This window comes from Hyla sarda, chromosome 1, assembly GCF_029499605.1.
Source record: "Hyla sarda isolate aHylSar1 chromosome 1, aHylSar1.hap1, whole genome shotgun sequence".
Taxonomy (NCBI): domain Eukaryota; kingdom Metazoa; phylum Chordata; class Amphibia; order Anura; family Hylidae; genus Hyla; species Hyla sarda.
Window position 1 is genome coordinate 107,890,626 of NC_079189.1, and position 15,692 is coordinate 107,906,317.

Genomic DNA, 15,692 nt, shown 5'->3' on the forward strand with positions numbered 1-15,692 from the left:
TTCTAACTATACAGATCTTTTCCCTATCAATTACTACCAGCCACCCAACACAACAGTCAAAAAATGTGTTACTCGCAAAGATTACGATGTCCCCTTTTGTGCCTGCAAACCTCTGGATTACAACTCTCATCTGTGGTGCAGGTTCATCACAGCCTCACTTACAGACTGATTCTCACCTAGTTGTAAAGCCCAGTAGAAAGCTGTCTTCATCACCTGTGCTGACCTGGGCTTCTCTGAAAATCTGGAGTGCCCCAGACAGAGGTTTAAAGGCCCTACTACCAAACCTGCCTTTCATTCCTTAAAAATCCAGACCCGATAGCTTGCTTGAAGCGTTGGTAAGTCCCGTTAAGTCTCTTTTTCTGGATTTCCCATATCTAACCCTATCTAAAACTCCATGCACCGATATAAGGGGAGATTTATCAAAACCTGCGCAAAGGAAAAGTTGCCCAGTTGCCCATAGCAACCAATCAGATCACTTCTTTCCATTTGGAGAGGCCTTATTAAAAATGGAAGAAGCAAGCTGATTGGTTTCTATGGGTAATTGGGCAACTTTTCCTTTGGACAGGTTTTGATAAATCTCCCCCATAGTGTTCTAAAAGAGAAATCTTACCCTTTTGACCCACATCAACAAGCCAGTACACCCTGCTCTGCTCTGACAAAGAGAAAATCACCCTGAAATAGCTGTTCGCCTTCTGGAGAGATATCTGACTAGGCATAAAGGCATAAACTCCTAGTCAGTTTCTTAAACTCCAGAGTTGGAGTGAAACACTGACTTCAAAGGGGTACTCCAATGATAAGATAAGATGTCTTAGCGCCGGAGTACCCCTTTAACCCCTTAACCCCTTAAGGACTCAGGGTTTTCCCGTTTTTGCACTTTAGTTTTTTTTTTCCTCCTTAACTTTTAAAAATCATAACCCTTTTAATTTTCCACCAAAAAATCCATATTATGTCTTATTTTTTTGCATCACCAATTCTACTTTGCAGTGACATTAGTCATTTTACCCAAAAATTCACAGCGAAACGGAAAAAAAATCATTGTGATACAAAATCGAAGAAAAAACGCCATTTTGTAAATTTTGGGTGCTTCCGTTTCTACGCAGTGCATATTTCGGTAAAAATGACACCTTATCATTATTCTGTAGGTCAATATGGTTAAAATGATACCCTACTTATATAGGTTTGATTTTGTCGCACTTCTGGAAAAAATCATAACTACATGCAGGAAAATGTATACGTTTAAAAATGTCCTCTTCTGACCCCTATAACTTTTTTATTTTTCCATGTACAGGGCGGTATGAGGACTCATTTTTTGCGCCGTGATCTGAAGTTTTTATCGGTATGATTTTTGTTTTGATCAGACTTTTTGATCACTCTTTATTCATTTTTTAATGGTATAAAAAGTGACCAAAATACGCTTTTTTGGACTTTGGAATTTTTTTTATTTGTACGCCATTGACCGTGCGGTTTAATTAATTATATATTGTTATAGTTCGGACATTTACGCACGCGGTGATACCACATATGTTTATTTTTATTTTTATTTACACTTTTATTTTTTTTTTATGTGAAAAGGGGGGTAATTCAAACTTTTATTAGGGAAGGGGTTAAATGGCCTTTATTAACACTTTAAAAAAAAAAAAAATTTTTTGCAGTGTTATAGTGCCTGAGATCCAGGCAGGAGCAGTCAACCGCCGATAACACTGATCTCAGGTGTGTTAATACACGCCAGTGATCTGTGTAAGAGATCAGTGTGTGCAGTGTTATAGGTCCCTATGGGATATAGGGACCTATAACACTGCACACACTGATCTCTTACACAGATCACTGGCGTGTATTAACACGCCTGTGATCAGTGTTATCGGCGCTTGACTGCTCCTGCCTGGATCTCAGGCACGGAGCAGTCATTCGTCAATCGGCACCGAGGAGGCAGGTAAGGGCCCTCCCGGTGTCCAGTAAGCTGTTCGGGACGCTGCGATTTCACCGTGGTGGTCCCGAACAGCCCAACTGACTAGCCGGGATACTTTCACTTTAGAAGCGGCGGTCAGCTTTGACCACCGCTTCTAAAGGGTTAATACCGCACATTGCCGCGATGTGTGGTATTAGTCGCGGGTCCCGGCCGTTGATGAGCGCCGGGACCGACGCGATGTGATGCGACCCCACTTCATATCGCGGGAGCCGGCGCAGGACGTAAATATACGTCCTGAGTCGTTAAGGGGTTAAGGACTCAGCTCATTTTGGCCTTAAAGGAGTCAGGAAATTTTCATTTTTTCGTTTTCGTTTTTTCCTCCTTTCCTTTTTAAATCCATAACTTTTAAATGTTTTTTACCTAAAGACTCTTATGAGGGCTTGTTTTTTTGTGCGACCATTTGTACTTGGTAACGACAACTTAAATTTGAACATAAAATATACGAAAAAAACCAAAAATTATTATTTGTGGGTGGAAATTTATAAGAAAACTGCAACTCTAAAAATTTTGGGGGGTTTGGTTTTTACACAGTGCACTTTATGGTAAAAATTACACATTGGCCTTCATTTACTATTGCAAACCCGACATGTTTTGTCGGGTCATGCGCCAGATTCTGTCTGTGCCAGATTTTGTGCCATAATTTGCACCAGAATTGAAAAAACTGTACGACCACCCTGTATGATCAGCTATCCACTGATCTAGCCTGGCTAAGCCCAGGCTACATCAATGAAACGGTGTTCGGCGGCAGGAGGCAGGTAAGGGACCCTCTCTTGCCATCTTAGCTCATGGAACCCCCGCCATTACATTGCGGGGTTTCCGTTAGCTCCACTGAGCTAACGGCAAGTTTTAGTTTCACTTTAGATGCCGTGATTGGCATTGATCATGGCATCTTAAGGGTTAAATGCTGGGCAGAGGCGGGATCGAAGCTGCCTGGCATAAGCAGTGAGTGTGTGGCTACTGAGATAGTTGACACTCCTGCACTTGTTTCAAAGCCACTTAAGGCATTTGGGAATACAGGTATGTCCTGCGTCCTTAAGTACCAGGGGATGAGGAAGTACTTGTAAAAATTACCTGAAAGAATGATGTGATTTAGCTGCTTTGCCTATCCTTTTACCCAGAATTCCCAGTGAAGTGCTAATGGCCTATAAATCTCCATATTCTTTAATGATGTTCTTCTCAAGATGAAATCTTACCCCTTTGACTCAATATATAGACAATGCATAGTACCACTTATCTTGTCCTGTTTGCTGGGGTGTAAATCTATGTATCTGCTCTTATTCTGTATGTATGGACAATGTACAGCACATCTTCTCTTGAAATAGCAGGTGGACGTTTTAGATGTGTGGGCCTGCATGTCTGCGTTCACCTGCCTTGCCACAAGTTAAATAAAGTCTATGTACATTTATTCAGAGTGAGGTGAGTGACATGGGCCAAGATTTATCAAAGAATGTCTGCAGTAAAGCTATTTATTTGGGTGGTGGGTCTGACTAGCGTGCATCTTATTTATCAAGAAGGTGCAGCAGGATGATGAATTTTGTGCAGCTCTGCTGTGGTGGGAAAAGCTCTACCACATACACTTTTTCTAGACACTTGTGAGGGAGAGAAGTAGACACTTTCCCGGGTCCTGAATTTGGCAGATTAGGTGTTTTTACTTAGTTTCACAGAGCTGCCGGGACATTTTTACTTGTGTTTTAGACGCTACAATCAAATTTGATTGCGGTGTCTAAGGGGTTAAAGCCGGGCATCACCGTGATCGGTGATGTTTGGCATTAGAGATGGGTCCTGGTGGCAGATAGCCGCCAGGACCACCCAACTATGACCCGTGCTCAGTTCCTGAGTGTGATAGAAGGGGAGTGGGACGCTGTCGTCCACAAGAGGTTAAAGGTAGAAGTGATTCTCACGCCTACTGGTAGGTGGTGTAGCTTTGCGCCTAAAAAAGTACCTTTGCGCACAAAATAGCAACTTTTGACAAAAGTCGCAAACGATAAATACGTGACCACTGTATGGTCAAAAAGAAAATGTTCTACGGGTAGGCAAAAAGAGTGAAACTGTCTATATCAAATGACGCATAAAAGTCTCTAATTATGCTGCTTGCGCCTGAACTGCGCCTAAACATAGACAAAAAAAATGCTCTAAAAGCAATGATAAATCTCCTCCATGATTTCTATCTGCTTAATGGCCCACATTTATCATTGTAGGTGTAAGTGAAGCATTTTTTTACACCCTTTTTTTGTGTGCTGGTAATGTGTAGGAGCACCAAATGTATTAAATGTTCACAGAGCATTTGATAAATTTAGTGCAGGTAATATTTTCTCAAATTTCTCTCTTCAAATACACCAAAAAGCTACGCCAGGTCTGGGATGGTGTAGTTTTAGACACTTTTCAGTGGCTTTGCGCCTTTTTTGCGCCTTTTTACAAAAAGGCGCAGTTCATAAATTTCAGTCCACGGCATACGCTGAATTGAAAAGTGTGTACTGCTACTCCAAAACATCTGGAATGACTAAAATATTCTACCACCAAAAGGCGCAAAATAACACACAGTGCGCCAAAATAGGATAAATATCGGCCAATGTGCACAAATTTGGTTTAAACATTTATTGTTTGCAATTATTATTCTCGGAAATGAATTTCCGTCTATGAGTGCCTTTCAGAATGGTCCTAGCTTCCTCCGTATTATTCATATGTGTCTGTGTTTTCCAAGCAGACATTCCTCACATTTTTTCGCCGTGTAAATCTGGCCTTAGGCTAAGTTTCTACTTGTTTTTTCGGCCAAAAAATGCTGTGGCCAGATGTTAGCTGTAAATCAGTGAGAAATCGCTAAATTCTTTTTCCACTTTCTGTTTTTCAGTTTGGCGACTTTTAATCCTTTTGGTGTTTTTTTCACTCTTTTTTGGCGTTTTTCAGCTCCTTGGCGGCTTTGCAAAATTGCAGCATGTTGAGCCACTGGTGTTTTTTTCCCTGAAATCGTTGCATTTTTCTCCCATAGAAGTCTATGGGAGTAAAAAAAAGCCAAGAAAAACGCCATGCGAGTTTCAACTTTGGTGTTTTTTCAGGCGGTTTTTATTCTCTTTTGAACTTTAGCGATCCAAAAAAGTGATGCAGATACCCTTTTTTATAAAATTCCGTAGGGTACCATTAAAAAAAATTAAAATAAAAAAGATACGGTAGTGATGGAAAAATTGTATTTAGCGAAATTTTTCTTTTTTATAACAAAATTATTAATTTTTAGACAGGGATCAATTTATGTTTGTGTTTTTCACTTTTTATTCTTTATTTTTTAGTTGGTACTACTACTCCCAGCATGGAACACACTGTTCCATGATGGGAGTAGTAGATCCTGTACTAATTGACAGATCGCCCCGTTTTCCGTTGCAGTCCTTCTGTATATATATAGATGCGGCCGTCAGCTCTTCTATGGTCCCCTGCACTGATATATATATATATATATATATATATATATATACCTATTCATATTTCCCTCTGAGAGCTGTGATTGGCTGCAACCATCTGGCCACTCCCCACTCTGGGCGGAAAATATGAATGAGTGATGTTCTATTCACATCACTGGCCGGAGTATTGTACAGAGATGCCTACGCTGTATAGAGCTGCTCCGCATTTTTGCTATATTATGTACGATCGCATCAGGTGTCACAACTGACACCCGGGGGCGATATGTCTATTAGTACAGGTACTACTACTACTGTTCCATGCTGGGAGTAGTAGTACTACCTAAAAAATGTCAAAAAAGAGAGAAAAAAAAGTGAAACACACACACTTTATTAAAAATTAATTACTATTTCGTTATAAAAAATATAAATTTCATTAAATAATTTTTTTTCCATCACTACTACATTCAATTTATTTTTTGGTGCCCAACAAATTTTGGGTACCAAAAAAAAAAAAAAAAAAAACGCCAAAGGGGACAAAAATGCAATTTCCACACAAATGAAAAAACGCCAGATGCAGGAAATTGCACTCTCGTTTTTTCAGGCGTTTTTTCTTGTGTTTTTTTCAAACAAAAAAACGCAGGCCAAAAAACCAAGTAGAAAATTAGACTGTCTGGTCTGCATTTATTTTGTCTTAGAATTAGACAGTTTTTATTATGTCACCCAATATGTTGTGTCACAGAGATCATTAAGATTCATTTACCGTATTTATCGGTGTATAACACGCATTTTTTTGGCTAACATTTTTAGCCTAAAGTATACCTGCGTGTTATACGACAATAAGCCACTGCAGTTCAATGATTTAAAGCGCCCGCTTTAACCCCTTAACGACCATGGACGTGTATACACGTCCAATGGCCATTACCGAGGTATGACGCGGGCTCCCGACTTGAGCCTGCGTCATACCGGCCGGCCCCCAGCTGATTCTTGCAGCTGGGGGCCGGCGTTAATAGCCGGCATGCGGCGATCGCCGCGGCCGGCTATTAACCCTTTAGATTGCCGCTGTCAAAGCTGACAGCGGCATCTAAAGATGCCTATATCCAGTCCCTGGTGGTCCAGTGGGGTGGATCGCTCCTCCGCAGCACGATCGCAGGAAAGTGATCCACTACTGAGGTAGCCTGAGGGCTTACCTCTCCTCCTGTGTCGGCTCCGGCTCTCTGAATGATACAGCCTGGCAGGACCAGGCTTTATCAATCGAGCGCAGAGCACACAGATGAATCGGATTGTATGTAATCCCATTCATCTGTATGAGGAATCAAATGATTCCTCCTAAAAGTCCCCTAAGGGGACTAATAGTGTAAAAGAAAAAAAGGTAAAAAAAAGTTTAACACACACACACACATTAACCCCTTCCTTATTAAAATCACCCCCCTTTTCCCAAATTCCATATAAATAATATATAAACATAATAAAAATAAACATATGTGATATCGCCGCGTGCGTAAATGTCCGAACTCTAAAAATATATCATTAATTAAACTGCACGGTCAATGGCGTACACGCAAAAAAATTCCAAAGTCCAAAATAGCGTATTTTTGGTCTCTTTTTATATCATGAAAAAGTGAATAAAAAGCGATCAATAAGCCCAATCAATACAAAAATGGTACCAATAAAAACTTCAGATCACGTCGCAAAAAATGAGCCCTCATACCGCCCCATATGCAGAAAAATAAAAAAGTTATAGGGATCAGAAAATGACAATTTTAAACGGATACATTTTCCTGCATGTAGTTAGGATTTTTTCCAGAAGTACGACAAAATCAAACCTATATAAGTAGGGAATAATTTTAACCGTATGGAACTACAGAATAAAGAGAAGGTGTCATTTTTACCGAAAAATTTACTGCGTAGAAACGGAAGCCCCCAAAAAATTACAAAATGGCATTTTTTCTTCAATTTTGTCGCACAATGATTTTTTTCTCGTTTTGCCGTAAATTTTTGGGTAAAATGACTGATCTCACTACAAAGTAGAATTGGTGGCGCAAAAAATAAGCCCTCATATGGATTTTTAGGTGCAAAATTGAAAGGGTTATGATTTTTAAAAGGTGAGGAGGAAAAAATGAAAGTGCAAAATGAAAAAACCGTTGTCCTTAAGGGGTTAAATCAATGAACTGCAGCGGCTTTTGCAGTTCCAGAGACCTGCCGTCGCTGCCGGCTTCTCTGCCCCTGCCTGTCCTGGGGTCCAAAGAATGCCGGCGCCGCTGCGTCGTTGCTATGCGCGGCGTAATGACGAGTGACGTCGCATTGAAGACGTCACTCGTCAGTACGCCGCGCCGCGCATAGCAACGACGCAGGAGACCGGCACCGGAGCCAGAAGCAGCGCGGACCCGACCCCGGCAACAGGTAATTATACAAACGGGGATGGGGGAGGCAATGGGGCAGTGGCACAGATAGCCAGGGGGAGAGAAGCGGCGGCAGCAGGGCTCTAGACCCCAGGAAAGGCAGGGGGAGAGAAGCGGGCAGCGATGGCCTCTCTCCCCCTGCCTTTCCTGGGGGCTTCTGCGGGGTCAGAAACAGTGTATCGGGGTACACACATGCACCCTCATTTTACCAAGGATATTTGGGTAAAAAACTTTTTTTACCCAAATATCCTTGGTAAAATGAGGGTGCGTGTTATAGGCCGCTGCGTGGTATACCCCGATAAATACGGTATATATTACAGATTTTACCTATTGATGCAGTCACATAGACAATAGGATACTTTATATTCAGGTAAGAGCATGGAATCATTTTTAACACAACACAACCTAATAGATGAGTTTACTCAAAGTTGTAGATTACTAGTTACATGGCAGATTACAAACTGGATATTTCTATCAGCAAATCTTGCACATGCAATGAATAAGTGTGCACAATAAGGCCAGGGCTACAAATTGATTTTAACTAGTCAGTCAACAAGGAAACAAACTATGTATATTTTTTCATGATGCTTCAGTAGGCAACATGGCCAAAGGGATCTAATGTATTTCACATACTTGGAGGCTGTTGATGTAGCTCAAATAATTTGGGTGTTGTAGTTTTGCTACATCTGGAGGTCCGCAGGTTGAAGACCACTGTTAGAGGAACTTGTACTCACCTGTCCCCGCCGCTCCGGACCGTCAGCGCTCGTCACCACTGCCCGGGATGTCGCCGTCCATTGCTGTCGTCGCGTCCTCGAGGTGCCCCCGACGCTCCAGTAAGGCCTCTGCTTCCCCGGCATCCGCTCGCTCCGTCGCCGCCATCACGTCGCTACGCACGCCGCTCCTATTGGATGATGGGACGGCGTGCGCAGCGACATGATGACGACGATGGAGAGCACCGACGATGCAGGGGATCCCGAAGAGGACGCGCCGGAGCCCCGAGGACAGGTAAGAGACATCACCGGAGCTCACGGAGCACCATAAACGGCTATCCGGCGGTGGCTGAAGCAGTCTGCACTGTCGGATAGCCGTTTATGCGATGGCCCCGACATACAAAAGCATCGTATGTTGATGCTGCCTTCAACATGCGATGGCCTCTGAGAGGCCATCGCATGTTGAAATTATTGTATGTCGGGGCCATCGTAGGTCGAGGGGTCACTGTATTTCCAGGAATTTCATTGAACAGCTTTGGCCCACCCCGATGTGAACTATAACTCTCAGCATGGCCATGCTTGGGAGTGGAAAGCTGCAAATCAATGTCCACTGATATACAGTAGTCCTTTTTTTTTACAGTTAGATTACTATATATATATATATATCATTCAGATTAGCCATGGTGCTAAAGGTGAAAGAACACATCATTGTTGACAGATAACTTAATAGGGTTTATTTCAGTGGTCCCCAAACTGTGGCCCTCCAGATGTTGCAAAACTACAATTCCCAGCATGCCTGGACAGCCGTTGGCTGTCCAGGCATGCTGGGAGTTGTAGTTTTGCAACATCTGGAGGGCCACAGTTTGGGGACCACTGGTTTATTTCATGCAACAATATGCAGAATGAGACATGCCGGTGTACACATATATACTGAGCCCTGTGCAAGTAGAGAGCTTACAAACTGTTCACCAAATAAACAAGTAGAACATTGTATCATTACGGTATTACAGGCACGTGTATTGGAAACTTACAGACTCTTCTTCTGGGTTGGAGAACAGTCAAGTCCTTCTTACTCTGCAAACTCAAAGAGCACAAAGGCCAGCCTGCATATTGTAGGTGGAGGAGCTGAAGCTGGCGGTGTGAGTCACTGGATAGGGAAGGCTCTCCAGCCTGGGAGTGGTTAACTCATCATTCACATAACATCACGTATACATGCAGAATATGCCCAGCATTCCATGTTTACCTTCACAACCACTCTTGCTTTAACTTCTTTTCATTTTATTTGTAGTGTTTTCTGACATTAAAGTAACTATCTATCTATCTATGAATAACAGACACATCCAAAGCCTCATTAATGCCATAGTACTCTATTGTGATACATGCACTGAGGATAAATTGAGCAATTGTATCCCCTGAATGCCGTCTGGATTGTTGGTTCTGTTGTGTAGAACGTGCTTAGGATACTTTCACACTATGGTTCATAAATCCGTTATAAAACATCCGTTATATTCAATTCTATACTGATTTAACGGACGTTATATAACGGATGAATAAAACGATTATAACGGATGAATAGATTGCTAACGTCCGTTAATTAAACGGATAAATGTTTATCCGTTATTATCCATTAATACCTTATTATTAACGACCATTATATTCACCTTTGTTTGACCTCTCCCTATCTCCACACCTTGCAACAGCTGAAGCTCCTCCTCCTACCTGAAGGGGAGGGTGTAAAAGGATGCCACAATGATCCTGCCCTGCACTACTCTGCCTCCTGGGGGGGGGGGGGGTGTAGGAGGGTGCACTACTCTGCCTCCTGGAGGGGGGGTGGTGCAGGAGGGTGCACTACTCTGCCTCCTGGAGGGGGTGGTGCACTACTTTGCCTCCTGGAGGGGGGGAGGGTGCACTGCTCTGGTTCTTGGGCTGTTAATAGAGCGCTGTTGAAGTGCTATCAGGGGTGCTATCAGTCGGATGGTGGCGGATGAATACGGATACCCAGAACAGACTCCTACTGTTGCCTCCTGCTGTCTGACCAAGAAGTAGAGGGGGTGTGACAGGGGGTGTGAGCACTACTCAACTTTCCCATGTGACTTCAGGAGTGTGAAGTCTCTACTGAGCATGCTCAGCAGCACTAACGGACTTTAAATTAACAGACAATAACAGGTGTATTTGGTAACGTCCGTTACTCCATAGGCTTCAATGTTAATAATTAACGGATGTTCAATGATCCGTTAATTATAAACGGAAAAAAGTTCTATTCTTCCGTTATAACTGACGGACGTTAGTTTAACGGAACAAAAAAGGTACAAACGGAAGATTAAAAAATCCCATAGACTTTAATGGGATTTATTAACGGAAGTTTAAGGATCCGTTATAAAAGACTTTATAATGGAATTTCATAACAGATCTTTAAACGGAAGAACTTTATAGTGTGAAAGCAGCCTTACAGACATCTGAGCAGTGAGCACTGTATGTACAGCGCCGTCTCATAGACGTCTGTCAGTTCCTGTTTAGAGTTGTAGTTTTGCAACAGTTGGAGGTTTCCGCTCGTAAGCACCCCCTACCCCCACAATGTGAATGTACAGGATACATTCACACAGGTGGGGCTTTACAGTGAGTTTCCTCACTGTAAACTCCCGCCCGTGTGAATGTACTCTAAAAACACTAACTACACTACACTACACAAAATAAAAATAAAAACACTACATATACACCCTTACACAATTACCCCCCCCACCACCACCACCACCACCACTAATAAAAATACGTTTCCAAAACAGAGCCTTCAGCTGTTGCAAAACAACAACTCCCGGCATTGCCGGACGGCCATTGACTGTCCATACATGCTGGGAGTTTTGCAACAGCTGAAGGCACCTTATTTGGGAAACACTGGCGTAGGGTATTTGTGGTGGCTGAGGCAAGAGTAACGCTTGCATCTGTGTCTGCCCCTATGCAAATCCCTAATTTAGGCCTCAAATGCACATGACGCTCTCTCACCTCTGAGCCCTGTCGTATTTCACGGCAACAGTTTAGGGCCACATATGGGGTATTTTGGTACTCAGCAGAAATTCTGTTATAAATTTTAGGGGCTTTTCCTCCTTATGAAAATTATGAAAATTTTATGAAAATGAAATATTGGGGTCTACACTAGAATGTTAGTGCAAAAAAATTAAATTTTTTACACTAACATGCTGGTGTTTCCCCATTCTTTTCATTTTCATAAGAGGAAAAAGGAAAACAAGACCCCAAAAATTTGTAACGCAATTTTTCCTAAGTACAGAAATACCCCATATGTGGATGTAAAGTGCTCTGCTGGTGAACTACAAGGCTCAGGAGTGAATGTACATTTGAGGCCTAAATTGGTGATTTGCACAGGGGTGGCTGATAGTTACAGCGGTTCTGACATAAACACAAAAAAAAAACATGTGACCCCATATTGGAAACTACACCCCTCATGGAACGTAACAAGGGGTATAGTGAGCCTTAACACCCCACAGGTGTTTGACAAATTTTCGTTAAAGTTGGAAATGAAAATGAAAATTTTAATTTTTTGCACTAAAATGCTGGTTACCCCAAAGTTTACATTTTCACAAGGGGTAATAGTAACAAAAAGCCCACCAAAATGTGTAACCCCATTTCTTCTGAGTAAGGAAATACCCAAAATGTGTATGTAAAGTGTTTTACGGGCGAACTGCAATGCTCAGAAGAGAAGGAGCGCTATTGCGCTTTGGTGGGAAAATTTGGCTGGTCATTTACACCTCCTACTTTAACAAAAAGTCGTCAAACACCTGTAGGGTGTCTAGGCTCACTGTACCCCTTGTTACATTACTTGTAGTTTTTTTTTTTTTTTTTTTTGCTGTTCTGGCACCATGGGGGGCTTCCTAAATGCAACATACCCCCCAAAAACCATTTCAGCAAAATTTGCTCTCCACAATCCCATTGTCGCTTCTTCCTTTCTGAGCCCTCCAGTGCACTCACAGAGCACTTTACATCCACATATGAGGTATTTTCTTACTCAAGAGAAATTGGGTTACAAATTTTCGGGGGTTTTGCAACAGTTGGAGGTTTCCGCTCGTAAGCACCCCCTACCCCCACAATGTGAATGTACAGGATACATTCACACAGGTGGGGCTTTACAGTGAGTTTCCTCACTGTAAACTCCCGCCCGTGTGAATGTACTCTAAAAACACTAACTACACTACACTACACAAAATAAAAATAAAAACACTACATATACACCCTTACACAATTACCCCCCCCCCCCACCACCACCACCACCACTAATAAAAATACGTTTCCAAAACAGAGCCTTCAGCTGTTGCAAAACAACAACTCCCGGCATTGCCGGACTGCCATTGACTGTCCATACATGCTGGGAGTTTTGCAACAGCTGAAGGCACCTTATTTGGGAAACACTGGCGTAGGATATTTGTGGTGGCTGAGGCAAGAGTAACGCTTGCATCCGTGTCTGCCCCTATGCAAATCCCTAATTTAGGCCTCAAATGCACATGACGCTCTCTCACCTCTGAGCCCTGTCGTATTTCACGGCAACAGTTTAGGGCCACATATGGGGTATTTTGGTACTCGGCAGAAATTCTGTTATAAATTTTAGGGGCTTTTCCTCCTTATGAAAATTATGAAAATTTTATGAAAATGAAATATTGGGGTCTACACTAGAATGTTAGTGCAAAAAAATTAAATTTTTTACACTAACATGCTGGTGTTTCCCCATTCTTTTCATTTTCACAAGAGGAAAAAGGAAAACAAGACCCCCAAAATTTGTAATGCAATTTTTCCTAAGTACAGAAATACCCCATATGTGGATGTAAAGTGCTCTGCTGGTGAACTACAAGGCTCAGGAGTGAATGTACATTTGAGGCCTAAATTGGTGATTTGCACAGGGGTGGCTGATAGTTACAGCGGTTCTGACATAAACGCAAAAAAAAAACATGTGACCCCATATTGGAAACTACACCCCTCATGGAACGTAACAAGGGGTATAGTGAGCCTTAACACCCCACAGGTGTTTGACAAATTTTCGTTAAAGTTGGAAATGAAAATGAAAATTTTAATTTTTTGCACTAAAATGCTGGTTACCCCAAAGTTTACATTTTCACAAGGGGTAATAGTAACAAAAAGCCCACCAAAATGTGTAACCCCATTTCTTCTGAGTAAGGAAATACCCAAAATGTGTATGTAAAGTGTTTTACGGGCGAACTGCAATGCTCAGAAGAGAAGGAGCGCTATTGCGCTTTGGTGGGAAAATTTGGCTGGTCATTTACACCTCCTACTTTAACAAAAAGTCGTCAAACACCTGTAGGGTGTCTAGGCTCACTGTACCCCTTGTTACATTACTTGTAGTTTTTTTTTTTTTTTTTTTTGCTGTTCTGGCACCATGGGGGGCTTCCTAAATGCAACATACCCCCCAAAAACCATTTCAGCAAAATTTGCTCTCCACAATCCCATTGTCGCTTCTTCCTTTCTGAGCCCTCCAGTGCACTCACAGAGCACTTTACATCCACATATGAGGTATTTTCTTACTCAAGAGAAATTGGGTTACAAATTTTCGGGGGACTTTCTCTCCTTTTACCCCTTGTAAAAATAAAAAATAAAATGGGTCTACAAGAACATGTTTTTTTCTCAATGTTCTCTTTCACATTGCTGCTATTCCTCTGAAACATCTAAAGGGTTAATACACTTTCTGAAAATCATTTTGAATACTTTGAGGGGTGTAGTTTATATAATGGGGTTATGTATGTGGTATTTCTCACAGAAAGGTCTCTCAAATCCACTTCAAACTGAACTGGCCTCGGAAAAATTCTGATTTTGATATTTTCATGAAAAACTGGAAAATTGCTGCTAAACTTTGAAGCCCTTTAATGTCTTAAAAAGTAAAAAAAATCAACTTAATGATGCCAACATAAAGTAGACATATTGTGTATGTGAATCAATATATAATTTATTTGGTATGTCCATTTTCCTTACAAGCAGAGAGTTTCAAGGTAAAAAAAAAAAAAATTCACATTTTTCATGAAATTAGGGAATTTTTCACCAAGAAATGATGCAAGTATCGCCAGAAATTTACCACTAACATAAAGTAGAATATGTCACGAAAAATCAATCTTGGAATCAAATTCATAAGTTGAAGCATCCAAGAGTTTTTAATGCTTAAAGTGACAGAGGTCAGATTTGCAAAAAACGTCTGCATCCTTAAGGTCAAAATGGGCTGTGTCCTTAAGGGGTTAAACAAAGTCTGCAAACTACAAGGCTCTTATAACAGCGATCTTATAGGTGCTAAACATTGTTACATAATGTGCAATTCAGACAGGGCTGTAGCTAGGTCTTTTTGCTCCTGAAGCGAGAACAGAAAATAACAGCGATCTTATAAGTGTTAAACATTGTTACATGATGTGCATTACAGACAGAGCTGTAGCTACTGTTGCTCTTTTTGCTCCTGAGGCGAGAACAGAAAATAACAGTGATCTTATAAGTACTAAACATTGTTACATGATGTGCATTACAGACAGAGCTGTAGCTAGCTCTTTTTGCTCCTGAGGCGAGAACAAAAAATAACAGCGATCTTATAAGTGCTAAACATTGTTACATGATTTGCATTACAGACAGAGCTGTAACTAGCTCTTTTGCTCCTGAGGCGAGAACAGAAAATTGTGCCCCCCCCATTTTGACTTGGGGCACCCCTTGGAAATAAATTAGTGGGACACCCTTACCGAATAATCAGTCATTCTCTTTTTTTTCTTCCCCATCTGGCACAGGACATCATGGAACCTGCAACACAAACATATTAGTATTAGGCTCTGCACTTTTCCAGCATTATCCTCCCCTTTTCCCTACAAATGACTCCAGCCTCCTCCGAACACTATGCAACCAGCCTTCCCACAATGCACAAGGGGTGAGATGTATCAAAACCTGTGCAGATGAAAAAATGCCCAGTTGCACATAGCAAACAATCAGCTTGCTTCTTTAATTTTTAACAGGGCCTTTGCAAAAATTAAATAAGAAATCTGATTGGTTGCTGTGAGCAACTGGGCAACTTTTCCTTTGCACAAGTTTTGACAAATCTCCCCCAATGTTTCCAGCCTCACTAAAATGCCTCCAGCCACCCCCCCCCCCTCCCCTCCACAAGCACATACAATGCCACCTGCATTACCCCACACAGTGACAGGGGTGTACATGGGAGACAAGGGTGTAGAGGGGTGTACATGGG

At 41.8% G+C, this 15,692-nt stretch overlaps 1 protein-coding gene across 5 annotated transcripts in view; it reads right to left on the reverse strand.

The window, feature by feature from the left end:
• TLR3 (toll like receptor 3) overlaps positions 1–15,692 on the reverse strand; it is a 92,876-nt gene that overhangs the window by 23,869 nt on the left and 53,315 nt on the right. The window contains exon 2 of one of the 5 annotated variants that reach the window (XM_056559493.1): positions 15,196–15,253. The exons of 2 other annotated variants lie outside the window; for them this stretch is intronic. The gene's annotated coding sequence lies outside the window, so the exon portion shown is untranslated. Of the gene's footprint in view, positions 1–9,495; positions 9,616–15,195; positions 15,254–15,692 lie in introns of those variants that run through there. 2 more of the 5 variants (XM_056559483.1, XM_056559518.1) reach the window with 2 other exon arrangements.